Consider the following 15,827-nt stretch of genomic DNA (forward strand, 5'->3'; position numbering starts at 1 on the left):
AAGTTCAATCTAGAGATTCCTTATAAAAGTTCCAGCAAAGCAGATTCTAAAAGATCTATATGATCAATCACTATTCTTGCCGAGCTTATATAAATAATTAGGCCAAGTTTGTTAAAATTAGTACTTGTTTTGCAAACATTAGTATTGATTTGGCTGACTCTGAAAATGAGGGTTATTTTAGAGAGAAATTATGTTTCAATAACCCACCTTTGTTGATGTTAAATCCTAGTTTTGATTGTCCTGAAATGTTGTTTGCTTAAGCTAGACAACTTGAGGTAAACTTCAGAGAAATAGCTTTTCTATTTCCACACAGTAGCTCATGTATAGGCAGTCTTTAACTGCCTAATAACAAGCAAGAGCTTGTTATTCTGTGGGGATAACAGGACCCCATGGGCGTATGGTTATTTTGGATTAATTCCCCAATGATTATATAACTTAACTAACACCCTGACCAATTCTGTGTGGCTGGGATAATGAAAATTTTCCTTAAAAGCCAGAGTATACCCCACTCCATAGCGTTAACTATGGACTTATGGAGATAATGGATGACCCCACTTTCTTTATGATTGGACTGGATGATGCACTTGAGGATGCCCTTATTTCTTGAGTTTTCTCCTACTTGTTTTCTCCTACTTGCCAGTGATTACTTGTAATTAGGATATTGATGCTTTACCTCAACAAAGAGGTCTTCTTGATGGTATTATCCTGTAGTCATATTTATCCTAAAAGCCACCTCTATTGAGGTACTATTGCAAACAAAAGATTTAGCCAAGCATACAACAGTCCTCTTGGTAGGAGCCACAAAACTCACTATGGGACAGTCCTTGACTGCAATGACTTCACATCAGGTCCAGAGTGTCTTAGAGACCAAAGGCCACCAATAGATGATAGGAGGCTGACTTATTAAATACCAGGTTATGCTTATAGATATGTCTGAAATATACTTAAAACCTGTCAGACTTTAAACCCAGCTACCCTAATGCCTGGACCTGACCACTGTACTTCTATAGAGCATAATTATTCAGAGATTATTGATCTAGTTTATTCTAGTCAACCAGATTTAAGATGCCCCTATTAAAAAAGGAGATGACAGTTGGTTTACCAATGGCAATAGTTTCATGGAAAAGAGGGGTAAGAAAAGCTAGGTATGCTATAGTGCTCACTTGTGCTTGGCAATTGCCAAAGCCTTAAAAATTAATATGTATACTGACTAGTCCTATATGCCCATGGAGCAATTTAAAGAAAAGGGGATTATTATCAAGCCATAACTCCCCAATCAAATATGGGCCTGAAATTATTATATAAATTCAAAGGATGGACTTCGAAAACTTGAGTAGCCCTTGAAATCCTGACTGTACTTTAAGGAGGCCCAGTATTGGATGGGTGGCTCCTGACTGGAACCCAATGGCTCTATGACCCTTAACTTGTGTCCACAGCTTCCCCCAGGCTGGATAGGCCACTGTACTCTGGGTTTGGCCTGGATGCATGGATGCATTATTAAAATCATTACCAACCCAGCTAACCTTCCAAATTTAAAACAACGGTGGACATGTTCTGTGTCTCATTGGTATGACCACCTAACATCCATCTTTTTTACCTCTTTGAGACTGGAGGATGTTGTTTGGCACATGGAAGCTCTTAGTACATGGTCAAAGCCCTAGATGACACTCAATACAGCATTTCTCTATTAAATACTAAAGTAATACAAATGTGTGACGCAGTTTTACAAAACTTGCGCTGTAATAAAAACAGAATGCTGTGTATACATTCTAGATTACCACAGATATTTCTAGGTTTCTAACTGACATGAATACTCAAATTGGTGCTTTAAATGATCTCTCTTTCCTTTAGTGATTGCTTTAAACTCCTCGACTGGAGGAAAATTATTGAAGATCAATTATCAAAGGTCTTTTATTCAGATTTCTCTTTCTTATTAAAATATTAACGTTATTTTGTTGTCATTTCTGGTGTCTCCCTGCCTCATGCCAAGACTCCTTCACTGCCATCACTTCTAGCTGACAGATGATCCCTTCTATTCAAGGAGATTCATACATGTTGACCACGTTGGATTCAGCCACCTCCCCTTTTGTAACTCCCCCATATGTTCTCCAAGTGACCAGTATTGACCCATAGGTAGGGACATCTCTATGCCCCTACTCAGCAGGAAGAAGTTACAGAACATGAGACTTCCACCTCAACAACTTTGAAGATTTAAGGGTCAAATTGTTCAGGGGGGAAATGATGAGGGAGCAGAAGACTAGCTGAAGACGAAGCATAGGCTTATACCCTGCAACCTCCCCTTACCCCCCACTCTTGGGTAGGACATGAGCGACATTCTTCCCGGAATCTCCCAACTGTCTTAATACCTTGCTAGAGGGGAAAACAACCTTAACTTGACAATGGCAAGGCCTCAGATATCTTGTAGGTATCTTGTAGGTTGGTCCTCTGTAGCATATGAAAGTTCTTTTGAAGCCTCCCTTTTCCTTACTTCCCCCAATTCCTGAGTATATGATCACCACTCCTCAAGACCCCAGTGCAGCAGCTCTTTCTGCCCAGGGGTCCTGTCCCCGTGCTTTAATAAAACCACCATTTTGCACCGATGTCTCAAGAATTCTTTCTTGGTCATAGGCTCCAGCTCTGGACCTCACCCCACCAAACCTCACCTGTATTCTGAAACCACATCAAAATGACAGCTCTGCCACTTCCTAACACCAAAAGGGCAAATTACTTAACCTCTCTGTGATTTAGTTTCCCCATCTATAAAACATGAATAATAATTATATCTACTTTGTATGGTTGTTGTGAGAATTAAAAGTGTTAGTTTATTTAAAATTCATTGAGTGGTGCCTGGCAAATACTACAAGCCATCGTTATTGTTATTATTACTATTATTTTTATTTTATTAGAGACTAACAAAAAACAGACTCAGTAACGACAGATTGTTGATAACTTATGAAGAAAACAAATCAAGGTAAAATTTAAAGTGAGAATTAAAGGATGAAAATGAACAAGTTATGGGGCAAGTATTCTGTTAAGATGAATGTGATATAGTTTTTGAATATAGGTGAGGTTTGGTGAGGTGAGGTCTGGAGCCAAGGCCAAGAAAGAATTCTTGAGACATCTTTGGTGCAAAATGGTGTTTTATTAAAGCACGGGGACAGGACCCAAGGGCAGAAAGAGCTGCTGCACCAGGGTTCGGAGGGGTGACTGATTATATACTTGGGAGTTGGTGGTAAGGAAAAGGGATGTTTTCAAAAGAATTTTTGTATGCTAAAGAGGACCTACAAGATATTGGAGGCCTTGCCTTTGTCAAGTTAAGGTTGTTTTTCCCTCTGGTAAAGCATTAACATTAAGACAGTTGGGAGTTTCTTTCTGGAAGTTAGGTTATTCATAATGCTTTTTTCTTGTAAATCACGAAGACATTTTGTAAACTGAGGGAGACTCAGGTCTTGCTGGACTATAATCTCTATAAGTCAACTATTTGTTTTTTCCTTCCCTTAGCTTTAAGACAGCCGGAGTGCCTGAGGAACGTCACACAGATCCCACCTGGGAGTTGGAGGTGGGGGCCGTTGGAGGGTGTCAGCTTGTGCTTTGTCCTCAGCTTGCCTTCTGCTCCCTCATCAGATGGAGCTTCCTGTTAAAGGATTGAAAGAAGACAAAGCTGGGGTGTGTGTGGTCACCAAGGCCTGGAAAGAGGCCTGTAGCTAGCACATAAACAAAGCATGCCTAGGGATGAGGCTGATAGTCTAAGGCAGACCTGCAGGGGCTTCTAGATTATGGCAGAGTTTGAATTTTATTCTCAGATCAATAGGAAGCCACTGAAAAGTTTTAATAATTAATACCCCTGTTGCTGCAATATGGAGAATGAAGGGGGGTAGTCAGTGGCAAAATCCAAAATACGAAAAACCAAGAAGCTGTTGTGGTCCTCCAGGATTGAGGTGATGAAGGTCTGCACTGAAGTAGTGGTTCTACAATATGGCAATAGAGTGACTTAAGATTCATTTTGGAAATTAAAAGAACTTGCTGATCTAATAGATGTGGGAAATAAAGTAGTCAAGTTCTAAATTTCTACCTAGAATAACTGAGATAGGGGTTGAGATAGGGGTGTGGGTATAGGATCTTTGCCGCATCTTCTTAGTATGTAATGAAGTAGGAGAAAAATTGGAGAATTAACAGCAAGTGGTACACCCTAAGTATAAAATCTGAGAGACTAAAAATTTAAGGAATAAACTTATGAAAATCATGTTCCACCTCATTAGAAATCAGGGAAATGCAAATTAAAACCACAATGACAAAACTCATCAGAATGGCTTAAAAAAAAAAAAAGTCTGACACTACCAAAATTGTTGATGAGGATGGGGATTAATGGGAACTCTTATACATTTGTAATATAAATTGTACAGCCAGTTTGGGAAACTGTTTGGCAGTATTTACTATAGTTGAACATGAAAACATCTCTGATCCAGCCATTTTATTCCTAGTTATATGTATATACCCGACAGTAATGTGTGCACACATGCACCAAAAGACATGAGCGAGATGTTCATAGCAGCATTCCTTATAATAACTCTTAACTGGAAATAACCTAAGTGTCCATCAACAGTAGAATATATAAATAGTGGCATAGTTATACAATGAAATACTATATGGTTTTGAAAAATGAAGAAACTACAGATATAAGCAACAATATGATGACTATCATAGACATAATGTTAAACTGTTAGACAAAAAAGATAGAGGACATAAACCAATACACTATGATTTATATGAAGCTAACTTTGCATAAAGTTCAAAAAGAACAAAAATCATAGTGTTAAAAGTCAGGATAGTAATTACCCTTGGGAAGAAGGAGGGAGTTAAGAAAAAAAAAAGTGGGGGGCACCTGGGTGGCTCAGTCAGTCAAGCGTCCAACTCTTGATTTCCGCTTGGGTCATGATAATCAGGGTCCTGGGATCGACTCTTGCATCAGGCTCCTTGCTCAGCAGGGAGCCTGCTTCTCCCTCGCCCTCTGCCTGCCGCTCCCCCTGCTTGGATGCACGCGTACGTGCTCTCTCTCTCTCTGACAAATAAAAAAAAAAATTGCCTGTAGATAAAGGATATGTAGATCAGTGAAGACCAGAATCTAATTCATTTAATAGTAACATTATTCATTGAAGAACAGTAACTTGTATTTTATGTTTAATGCATCAATTTCTGTAAGTTCATCATTGAAGAGAAGATATATTCTTTTATTTTCTCATTTAGTTTTCAAACATAAACAGAAGTAGAGAGGATATTGGAATGAATTCTCATTTACCTATCATCCAACTTTAACAATTAACCACATTGCCATTTCTGTTTCATTTATATACACCCCTGTATTGGTTTTCTATTGCTGCCATAACAAATTCCTACAAATTTAGTGATTTTAAGCAACACAAATTTATTATTTTACAGTTCTGTAGGTTAGAAGTCCAATATGGGTTTCATTGGGCTAAAATCAAGGTTTGTCAGGGCTGCATTCCTTTATGTAGCCTCTAGGAAGGGAATCCATTTTTTTTGTTTGTTCTAACTTCCAGAGGCTGCCCACATACCTTGGCCGGAGGTCCCTTCCTGCATCTTCAAGGCCAGCAATGGTAGGTTAAGTCCTTCTCACATCACATTCCTCTGACCTCCTCTATAGTCAGATTTCCCTTTGCCTCTCTCTTAAGCCTCCCTCTTCCACTTTGAAGGACTCATACCATTAGATTGGAACCATCTGTAACCTGTAATCCAGGATAATCTCCCCATCTCAAGATCCTTAATGTAAGCACATCTACAAAATCCCTTTTGCCTTTTAAGGTAACACATTTGCCAGTTCAAAAGATTACATCTTTAGGGAACTGTTATTTTCTGCCTACTACAACTTCCAAACACACACACACACACACACACACGTTATTGTTTTTTCCTGGAATATTTTAAAGTAAATCCTAGACATCATAAAATTTTCCTATAAATACTTAAGTATGTATTTGTTTCTTCTTTGTTTTCAGTCTAGCTTCTGACTCCATACTCAACCATATCATTAAAAGTACCAGTGACCTATGACCTACATATTAATAAACCCATAGGATGATTTTCAGTCTTCATCTTTCTTTTCCTCCAGCTTCATTTATCAAAATTAAGTACTCAATGATAGCTAATAGTTAGAATACGCACACACACACACACATATAAATAGTAGACACTAAGTGCTTTGCATATGTTAACTCATTTAATCCTCAAAACAGCGATATAAAATAGAGATGGTTATTTCCTCCACTTTCAGATGAGAACACTGAGACAAAGTGGGAAAATGGTTTGTCCAGGATCATACAGATAGAAAGTGACAGAATAAAAATTTAAACCCAACCAGTCTTGCTCTGTAGTTCTCTGTAGTTCATTTAACCACTATACTATACTGCTTTTCCTTTTCCTTAAACTTGTTCAGCAATACTAAAAAGTAGCTTGTGGTAATTTGTTTTTCAATCCAATTAATCTGTGTAAATGGTAAATCCAAATGGTACAATATTATTTATAGTATTTAAAACATTTTTTTAAAAGATTTTATTTATTTATTTGAGAGAGAGAGAATGAGAGAGACAGCACATGAGACGGGGGAGGGTCAGAGGGAGAAGCAGACTCCCTGCTGAGCAGGGAGCCTGATGCGGGACTCGATCCAGGGACTCCAGGATCATGACCTGAGCCGAAGGCAGTCGCTTAACCAACTGAGCCACCCAGGCGCCCTATTTATAGTATTTAATGGAAAAAAAGCTCTCCCTTACTGAGTCCTAATCCCTAAAGTCAGCATCTTTGACCTGCCACTATAAAACATAAAGATTTAACACACTCACATGAACCCATCCTCTGTTCCCTTTCTATTTTTGATGTTTGTGGGTTTTTTTCTATTGTTTACTTTAAATAACATACTTGAATGTTTACTTGAATATTCTATCAATTTTATTTTTTATTTTTTTAAAAGATTTTATTTATTTATCAGAGAGAGAGCACACACAAGCAGGGGGAGCGGCAAGCAGAGGGAGAAGCAGGCTCCCTGTTGAGCAAGGAGCCGGCCTTGGGACTTGATCCCAGGACTCCGGGATCATGACCTGAGCAGAAGGCAGACACTTAACTGACTGAGCCACCCAGGCATCCCACTATTCTATCAATTGTATTTATTTTTTTATTTTTTAAAGATTTTATTTATTTGTCAGAGAGAGCACACGCAGGGGGAGCGGCAGGCAGAGAGAGAAGCAGGCTGCCACTGAGCAGGGAGCCTGATGTGGGACTCGATCCCAGGACCCTTGGATCATGACCTGAGCCAAAAGAGGCAGACACTTAACCGACTGAGTCACCCAGGCATCCCTATTCTATCAGTTTTAGATAGAATCTCTTATATCCTCACTCTGTAGAGTGAGAATATATGACCTAACCCTTTGTTCTATCTTCCAGTTTTTGTTTTCTTTATATTAAGATCTTAACCTTCTTTATTGTGAAATAAAGCATACACAGAAAAGTGCCCCCCCAAGTAAAAACCCACAAATGTACAAGTTAATGGGTAAAGTGAACAACCATGGAATGGCTACCCCCAGTTAAGAATTAGAACCCCCAAGGGTGCCTGGGTGGCTCAGTCGGTTGGGCGTCTAACTCTTGATTTTGGCTCAGGTGGTGATCTTGGGGTCATGGGAGCAAGCCCCACATGGGGCTCTGCCCTCTGAGGGTTGTCTGCATGAGATTCTTTCTTTCTGCCTCTGCCCCTCTCCCCACTTGTGTGCACAAGCACGTTATTTCTCTCTCAAATAAATAAATCTTAAAAAAAAAAATTAGAACCCCCATGTGTCCCTTCCTATACACAACACTTTCCCCCCCCTCTTAAGGAGGAAATCACTTTCTTACTTTTCTTTATGGTTTATCACCTAATAATGTATCCCATAGATTTGCCTAGTTTTTTTAAACTATATACAAATGAAATCATACTATAAGTACTGTATCATTTTGAATTTCTGAATAATAGAGTATGATGTCTTAATTCATTCTAGATATTGCCAAACCATTTTCCAAACTTTTATACTAATTTACACTTCCATTGGCAGTGTTTGAGAGTATGACATATTATGGACAATATTTCTTCCTTTCATTTACATTGTCAAAAGTGATCATTATATCTATTATGTAACCATAATGTGCTTCTTTATGCTTCGTTCATAGATTCGTTCTAAAATTTAAGAATCCATAAACAGCTTTATTTTATGAGTGTGTAGATACTCTTCACTGCAGAATGATATGGTGTGCTAGGATTGCATTTCCTTCTGTATGGTTTCAGTGTCATTATCTCCTAGAAACAAGATCAAATGGATTCATATTTCAGATTCCATCAGTATAAGATAATAAATTCGCACTACCTTTGAGTGAGATTCATATATACATAGCTACTGATTTTTGTGGTACAGTTTCTGTTTTTCCAAGAGTTCCTGATTGTTCCTTTTCTCCGTGCCTCCATGATATCACATTCTCATTGTTTAATTCCTGCCTTTCTAGCCACTTCTCAGTCTACCTCTTTAATTCTTCTTTACCTAAACATTAATTGTTGGTAGAGATACCCGAGACTGTTTCTTAGGTTAGCAGATTTCCAAACTGTGCTCCCTAAACCCTTAGAATGTTGGACACTCTTTTAGAGAATCTTTAAGATCGAGGTCAAAACTATTTTCATAATAATATGAAGATATTATTTGCCTTTTCCCTTGTTGCTATCTGTACGGATGGCACAAAAGCGATGGTGGATAAATCTGGCCACTCAGCACAAATCAAGCCAATGACACCAAACCATACTAGCAGTCATTGTATTCTTCTGCCACATACTCGTAGTGAAAAAAACAAACATTGCAAGTTTCACCTAAGAATGTCCTTGGTGGAACAGTAAAAATTACTAATGCGATTAAAGCTTAAGCATGTGAGGCTTTTAATATTCTGTGTGATGAAATAGGAAGTATACATAACTCATTCCTGCTGTATATTAAAGTATGATGGTTGTCTTGAAGAAAAGCACTGAGATTGAGTTGTAAGTGGACTAGCTCCTTTTATCATGGAACCCATTTGTACTTGAAAGAACACCTGACACCAGACTAGGTTTATTCATGCTTAGATAATTTGGCAGACATTTTCCTAGAAATGAATGAAGTGAACCTGTCATGTCAATGGAAACAACTGATGATATTTGTTGCCAGTGATAAAATTCAAGCTATCAAGAGAAAATTGGAATTTGGAAAACATGTAACTACAGCATGAGCTCAACAGCTTCCCATGGTTAAAGACTTTTTACTGATGAGATCAGTAGTGATTTCAATAATATATCTTTTGATGTTGTCTAATGAGGGGTGTCAATATTTGGAAGTTCTGAATAACTAAGCCAATTATTTTTTCAAATGACTAAAAACATTACCAAGTCGTACACTGGTAAGACAAAGGGTAAGAAAGACTATTGGCTTTCTTTTTCTGACTTAAAATGTTTTCACTATTATTACATAGTCCTTAAATATGAGCAAACATATTTATTACTATTTAACTGTTTGATTCTAAGACAATAAGCACAAGTGAAAATATATTACTTAGAAAATAATTCAGGGTTTCATGGATATTCTGGATCAGGACTTGGCAAACTATGGCCCATAGGCCAAATCCTGACCACCACCTATTTTTATACAGGTGCAAGCTATGAATGGTTCTTACATTTTTTAGTGGTTAGAAGGACGTATTTTTTGTGGCACATAAAAGCTATATGAAGTTTGAATTTCAGTTCCATAAATAACTTTTATTGGAATACAGCATGCTCATTCGTTTACATATTGTCTGTGGCCGCTTTTGCACCACAAAGGCAGAGTTGAGTCGCTGTGAGAAGAACCATATGTGGTGCTGTCATCACTTTGTACTATTGCTAAAAGGCAAATATCAAGAGAGGGATCTAATAAAATTCCATAAATGTTTTCCAAATGGTGGTGAATATGTTTAATTAAAAGCTTTTGCGTATAAATGCAGTACCTATCTGTATGAAAAGATATTTTCAAAGTTGAAATATATAAAATCTCATTACAGGTCAGCATTAATAGATGAGTATTTGGAACAGATTTTTTTTTTATTTTTTTAAGATTTTATTTATTTATTTGAGAGAGACAGAATGAGACAGAGAGAGCATGAGAGGGAGGAGGGTCAGAGGGAAAAGCAGACCCCTGCTGAGCAGGGAGACCGATGTGGGACTCGATCCTGGGACTCCAGGATCATGAACTGAGCGGGAAGGCAGTCGATTAACCAACTCAGCCACCCAGGTGCCCCGGAACAGATTTTTTTTTTTTTAAGATTTTATTTATTTGAGAGAGAGAGTGAAAGAGCACAAGCAGGGGGAGCAGCAGAAGGAGAGGGAGAAGCAGGCTCCCTGCCCAGCAGGGAGCCCGATGTGGGACTCGATCGCAGGACCTGGGATCATGACCTGAGCCGAAAGCAGATGCCCAACCATCTGAGCCACTCAGGCGCCCTTGGGACAGCTTTTGATGACAGGTCTAGAGTGTTTTCTGACACTAGCCACCAACAATCCATTAGTTCTCTAATTGTCCTACAATTCAATTCAGTTCTGACACTAACTACCCAGAGTTAGTGTCCAACATCACAAGTTAAAGGACTCATTCCCACAAGTCTGCCCTCACTTCAGACATCAGCCACAAGTAGGGTACCCAGGCCATCCACACTTTTGCCCATCCAACTGCAAATCAGTCACCACACCCCCTCCTTAGGTTTGAGAAGTTGCTAGAATGGTTCACAGAACTCAGAGAAACACTTTATTTATGCTTACTAGTTTGTTATAAAGGATACAAATACAACTCAGGAACAGCCAGATGAAAAAAATGCACAGGATAAAGTATGGGGGAGGAGGTACTCAGAGCTTCCATGCCCCCTCTGGGCATGTCACCCTGCCAGCACCTCAGTGTATTTGTAGAAGCTCTCTGAATCCCACCACTTGGGAGTTTCTCTGGAGGTTTCATTACTTAGGCATAATTGATTAAGCCATTGGTCATTGGTGATTAACTCAACTTCCAGCCCTCCCCCCATTGTACTGACTACAATAACAGCCATACAAGCAATGTACACGTTGCCAAGGTAACCTGCAAGACCACTATGTTTATCAGCCAAAACAGGGGAGTCTTTGACCCTTCAGACCTCAACTTGCTCACCAATTTCGGAGGGAGAATGGGAGACATGGGGTGACAGAGGTTCTTCTTGGGGTGTTGAGCTTGGAGGCGTGAAGAGGACTCAAACAGGGAGCAAAAGGACAGGCCTCGCAGGAACAGCAACTGCACAAAAGCGTGCCCCCTCTCCTTGAAGGATTTCTCAGGGCAAGAAGCAAGGACATGACTAGGCCACCAGTCTGGCCGTAGGTCATCTGTAAAAGTAAAAATGTGCATCTAAGCTGGGGCCACACTGCTATGTGGAGCCTTGCTTATCCCTGCAGGCTTTGCACTGAATTGACTCTCTTTCAGGAATTGGAAACATGAGCTTTCTAGCCAGAAAACTAGAAAGCATCTTTATTTTTTTTTAAGATTTTATTTATTTATTTGAGAGAGAGAGAATGAGAGAGAGCACATGAGAGGGGTTAGGGCCAGAGGGAGAAGCAGCCTCCCTGCCAAGCAGGGAGCCCGATTCAGAACTCGATCCAGGGACTCCAGGATCATGAGCTGAGCCGAAGGCAGTTGCTTAACCAACTGAGCCACCCAGGCGCCCTAGAAAGCATCTTTAGAGGCACAAACCAACAATACTTCTGCAGCCAGAACTTCAGATTTTAGAGGAAATGTCTCAATTGCTGCCTTCTGAGCCTGTCCCTGAGAGGGATTTCTTTCCTACCGCTCCTCCTTTGACTAGATGAGTGGCAAAATTGAGTTGCATGAGAATAGAAGTTACAGGAGGCAAGAGCTTCAGTGCCTTGCTTACCAAGAGGATTTGGAGACAGACTGTCCAGCTGTCTTCTTTTTTTTTTTTTTTTTAAGATTTTATTTATTTATTTGACAGAGAGAGAGATAGCGAGAGCAGGAACACAAGCAGGGGGAGTGGGAGAGGGAGAAGCAGGCTTCCTGCCGAGCAGGGAGCCCGATGCGGGGCTCGATCCCAGTACCCTGGGATCAAAGACTGAGCCACCCAGGTGCCCCCAGCTGTCTTCTATTAAGCTAGATAGTGAAATGATTTACAAAACTAAAATAATGCACTATTCACTAAAAAAAAAAATTTTGTATTGAAAAAGTTATTTTTCATTAAAAAAGTGTTATTTGCATTAACATTTGTGGGTAAGCAAGGTAGAATGAGATCATACTGGAATAGAGTGGGCCCATTTCCAGTAACTGGTATCCTTATAAGAAGAAGGAAATTTGGATGCAGATACAGAAATGAGAATGCCACATGAAGGAAGCAGAGATGCTTTCACAAGCCGAGGGGCAGCAAGGATTCTCCTTCCACCAGGAGAGGGGCGTGGAATAGCTCCTTCCCTAGAGACTTCAGAAGAGACACGGCCTTGTAGACACCTTAATTTTGGACTTCTAGCCTCCAGAACTGCGAGAGAATTCCTTTTGTTTAAAGTCACCAGTTTGTGGTGCTTCTTTACCAGCAGCCCTAGGAATCTAATACAGCATGTAATGGGTTTATTATTATTGTTAAGTTAAAAGTTTAAAAATACTAAATTTTAATTTAATGTGTTAATATTGATAAATATAATACTCATAAACAAAAGCTCTTTAGGGTCGGGGTGCCTGGGTGGCTCAGTCATTAAGCATCTGCCTTCAGAGTGGGTCGTGGTCTCAGGGTCCTGGGATCGAGCCCCGCATCGGGCTCCCTGTTCAACAGGAAGCCTACTTCTCCCTCTCCCACTCCCCCTGCTTGTGTTCCCTCTCTTGCTGTGTCTCTCTCTGTCAAATAAATAAATTAAAAAATATATATCTTTAAAAAAAAAGGTCTTCAAGTTTTAAAAGTACAAACAGTTCTGAGACCAAAAAGTTTGAGAAATACTGTCCTATGTCCTTTTCCTTCCCTAGACTCCTCAAAATCTTAACTATGCCTGTATTTCATCTACCATATAAACACCAGTGATTGCAAGTTTTTTGTTTTTTTTTTAAGGCTTTATTTATTTGAGATAGAGAGTGGGAGCACGAGCTCGGAGACAGAGAAGCACGCTCCCCACTGAGCAGGGAGCCCGATGCGGGGCTCAATCCCAGGACCCCGGGATCTGACCTGAGCCGAAGGCAGCCGCTTAACCAATTGAGCCACCCAGGTGCCCCAACAAGTAATTTATTTACTTATGATTAGTATTTGTTCTTTAACTAATGAGCTGTCTGCTTCACATATTTCAGGATTGCTCTATTATCAAAATCCTTTACCAGTCTCAAAATTCTTTCAATTCCTTGGGAGTACAAAGAACATTCTCAGGGTCATAACATTTTCCTTTGTACATATGTATCTTTTTGCTAAGATTTTTCTTAGTATTATATACTGCTATGCAACCAATTCTGCAAGTTTCTTTTTTTTAATCTTAAAATATTAGATTGGTTTGTCCTGGTTTTAGGGAAGCTTTTTAAAAACTAATACATCAGTTTATTTCTCTATTTTATTCACTTTCCAATATGTCTGAGTTTTACCTGCTTTAGAAGACAGGTGGCTGAAAACAGGGCAGATGAGCTATATTGTGGGAAAAGGCCTTGCCACCTTTTTATAGGAGGAATATTTATCAAAATTCCAGACGGGATGCTAAAATAATAAATACTTGAAGATGTGTTACATCTGCAACATTCAAAGTATACTTTCCAGTTTGGCAAATGATTTGGCACTGAAGAAATATTTAGGTATTTTAGACTAGTCATCACACTCCTAGAAATTTATCATAAGCCATTAAACACAAAGAAAACAAAAATGACAGCATTTGTCTTTTTTATGTTTGTTTGAAATAACACATGCTGGGCACCTGGGTGGCTCAGTTGGTTAAGCATCTGCCTTCGGCTCAGGTCATGATCCCGGGGTCTTAGGATTGAGCCCCACAATCAGGCTCCCTGCTCAGCGGGGAGTCTGCCTCTCCCTCTCCCTCTGCTACTCCCCCTCCTTGTGCTCTCTCTCTCAAATAAATAAATAAATAAATAAATAAGTAAATAAATAAATAAATAAATAAATAAAAAGAACACATACTATGGTAAAATTTTTTACCAATAAGGTCATTGATTGCTAAGTTTAATTTGTTTTTCCTTCTATTCTCACTCCCCTGATACTCTCTAGCCTTCCAATTTTTTTCTATGCATATTTACATATCCATTTTCCATACTGTATATGATTTCAATTAATAACTCTTTGATATCTTTATATATCAGTGTAAAGGTAAAACTACTGATAAAAAGCTGAAGATTTCTAGTCCCTACTAAGTGGCTTTGAATATCTAAGTTCTTACCTGATTTTTTTCTGTGAGGTGAGCTCATATAGACCCACATCCAGATAGAAGTACCAAAGTATTCTTTTTTTTTAAGTACCAAAACACTCTAAGTAAGAATAATTTGTTCTCGGGGTGCCTGGGTGGCTCAGATGGTTAAGCATCTGCCTTCGGCTCAGGTCATGATCTCCAGGTCCTGGGATCAAGGCCCACATCGGGCTCCCTGCTCAGCTGGAAGTCTGCTTCTCCCTCTCCCTTTGCCAGTTGGATCATTTAGCAGTTGGCAAATGGTGGGGTGCCTGGCTGGCTCAGTCAGCAGAGCATGCAACTCTTGATTTCATGGTCCTGAGTTCAAGGCCCATGTTATGCGTGGAGCCTACTTAAAAAAAAATTTGACAAATGGTTACTGTTGATAAGTAATTCAAAACCATACAAATTTTGTCCACTAACAGTATCTTTTTTAATGACTCACAAAATTTTTATATTGTGAAATTATATTTTATAATGGAATTAACATCAATCTATTACTTGTGTTGCAGCACTTGGAGTTTCATGGGAATGAATGATATTCATGGTAAATATATAGGTTTCTAAAAGAAAAGCAAACCTGAAGGCATCACAATTCTGGACTTCAAGTTGTATTACAAAGCGGTACTGATCAAGACAGTATGGTATTGGTGCAAACACAGACACATAGATCAATGGAACAGAACAGAAAACCCAGAAATGAACCCACAACTATATAGTCAATTAATCTTCCACAAAGCAGGAAAGAAATAAAATAGGAAAAAGACAGTCTCTTCGACAAATGGTGTTGGGAGAAGATATTCGCAAAAGACATATAATAATAAAGCGTTAGTATCCAAAATATATAAAGAACTAATAAATCTCAACACCCCAAAACCAATCCAATTTAAAAATGGGCCAAACACATGAATAGACATTTTTCCAAAGAAGACACACAAATGGCCAACAGACACATGAAAAGATACTCAAAATCCCTGATCATCAGGGAAATACGAATCAAAACTACAATGAGATATCACCTTATACTTATCAGAGTGGCTATAATCAACAATACAAGAAACAACAGGTGTTGGCAAGGAATTGGAAAGGGGAAGCCTCTTGCACTGCTGGTGGGAATGCAAACTGGGGCAGCCACTCTGGAAACAGTATGGAAGTTCCTCAAAAAGTTAAAATAGAACTACCTTAGAACCAGGCAATTGCACTACTAGGTATTTACCCAAAGAATACAAAAATACTGGGGCTCCTGGGTGGCTCAGTCGTTAAGCATCTGCCTTCGGCTCAGGTCATGATCCCAGGGTCCTGGGATCGAGCCCCACGTCGGGCTCCCTGCTCAGTGGGGAGTCTGCTTCTCCCTCTCCCA

General features: G+C 39.3%; 1 long non-coding RNA gene across 1 annotated transcript in view; it reads left to right on the forward strand.

Annotated features, from left to right (window-relative positions):
- The window catches only part of LOC110573017, a 38,942-nt gene that overhangs the window by 6,369 nt on the left and 16,746 nt on the right, over positions 1 to 15,827 (forward strand). The gene's annotated exons all lie outside the window — the stretch shown is intronic.

Source organism: Neomonachus schauinslandi, chromosome 2, assembly GCF_002201575.2.
Source record: "Neomonachus schauinslandi chromosome 2, ASM220157v2, whole genome shotgun sequence".
NCBI lineage: Eukaryota > Metazoa > Chordata > Mammalia > Carnivora > Phocidae > Neomonachus > Neomonachus schauinslandi.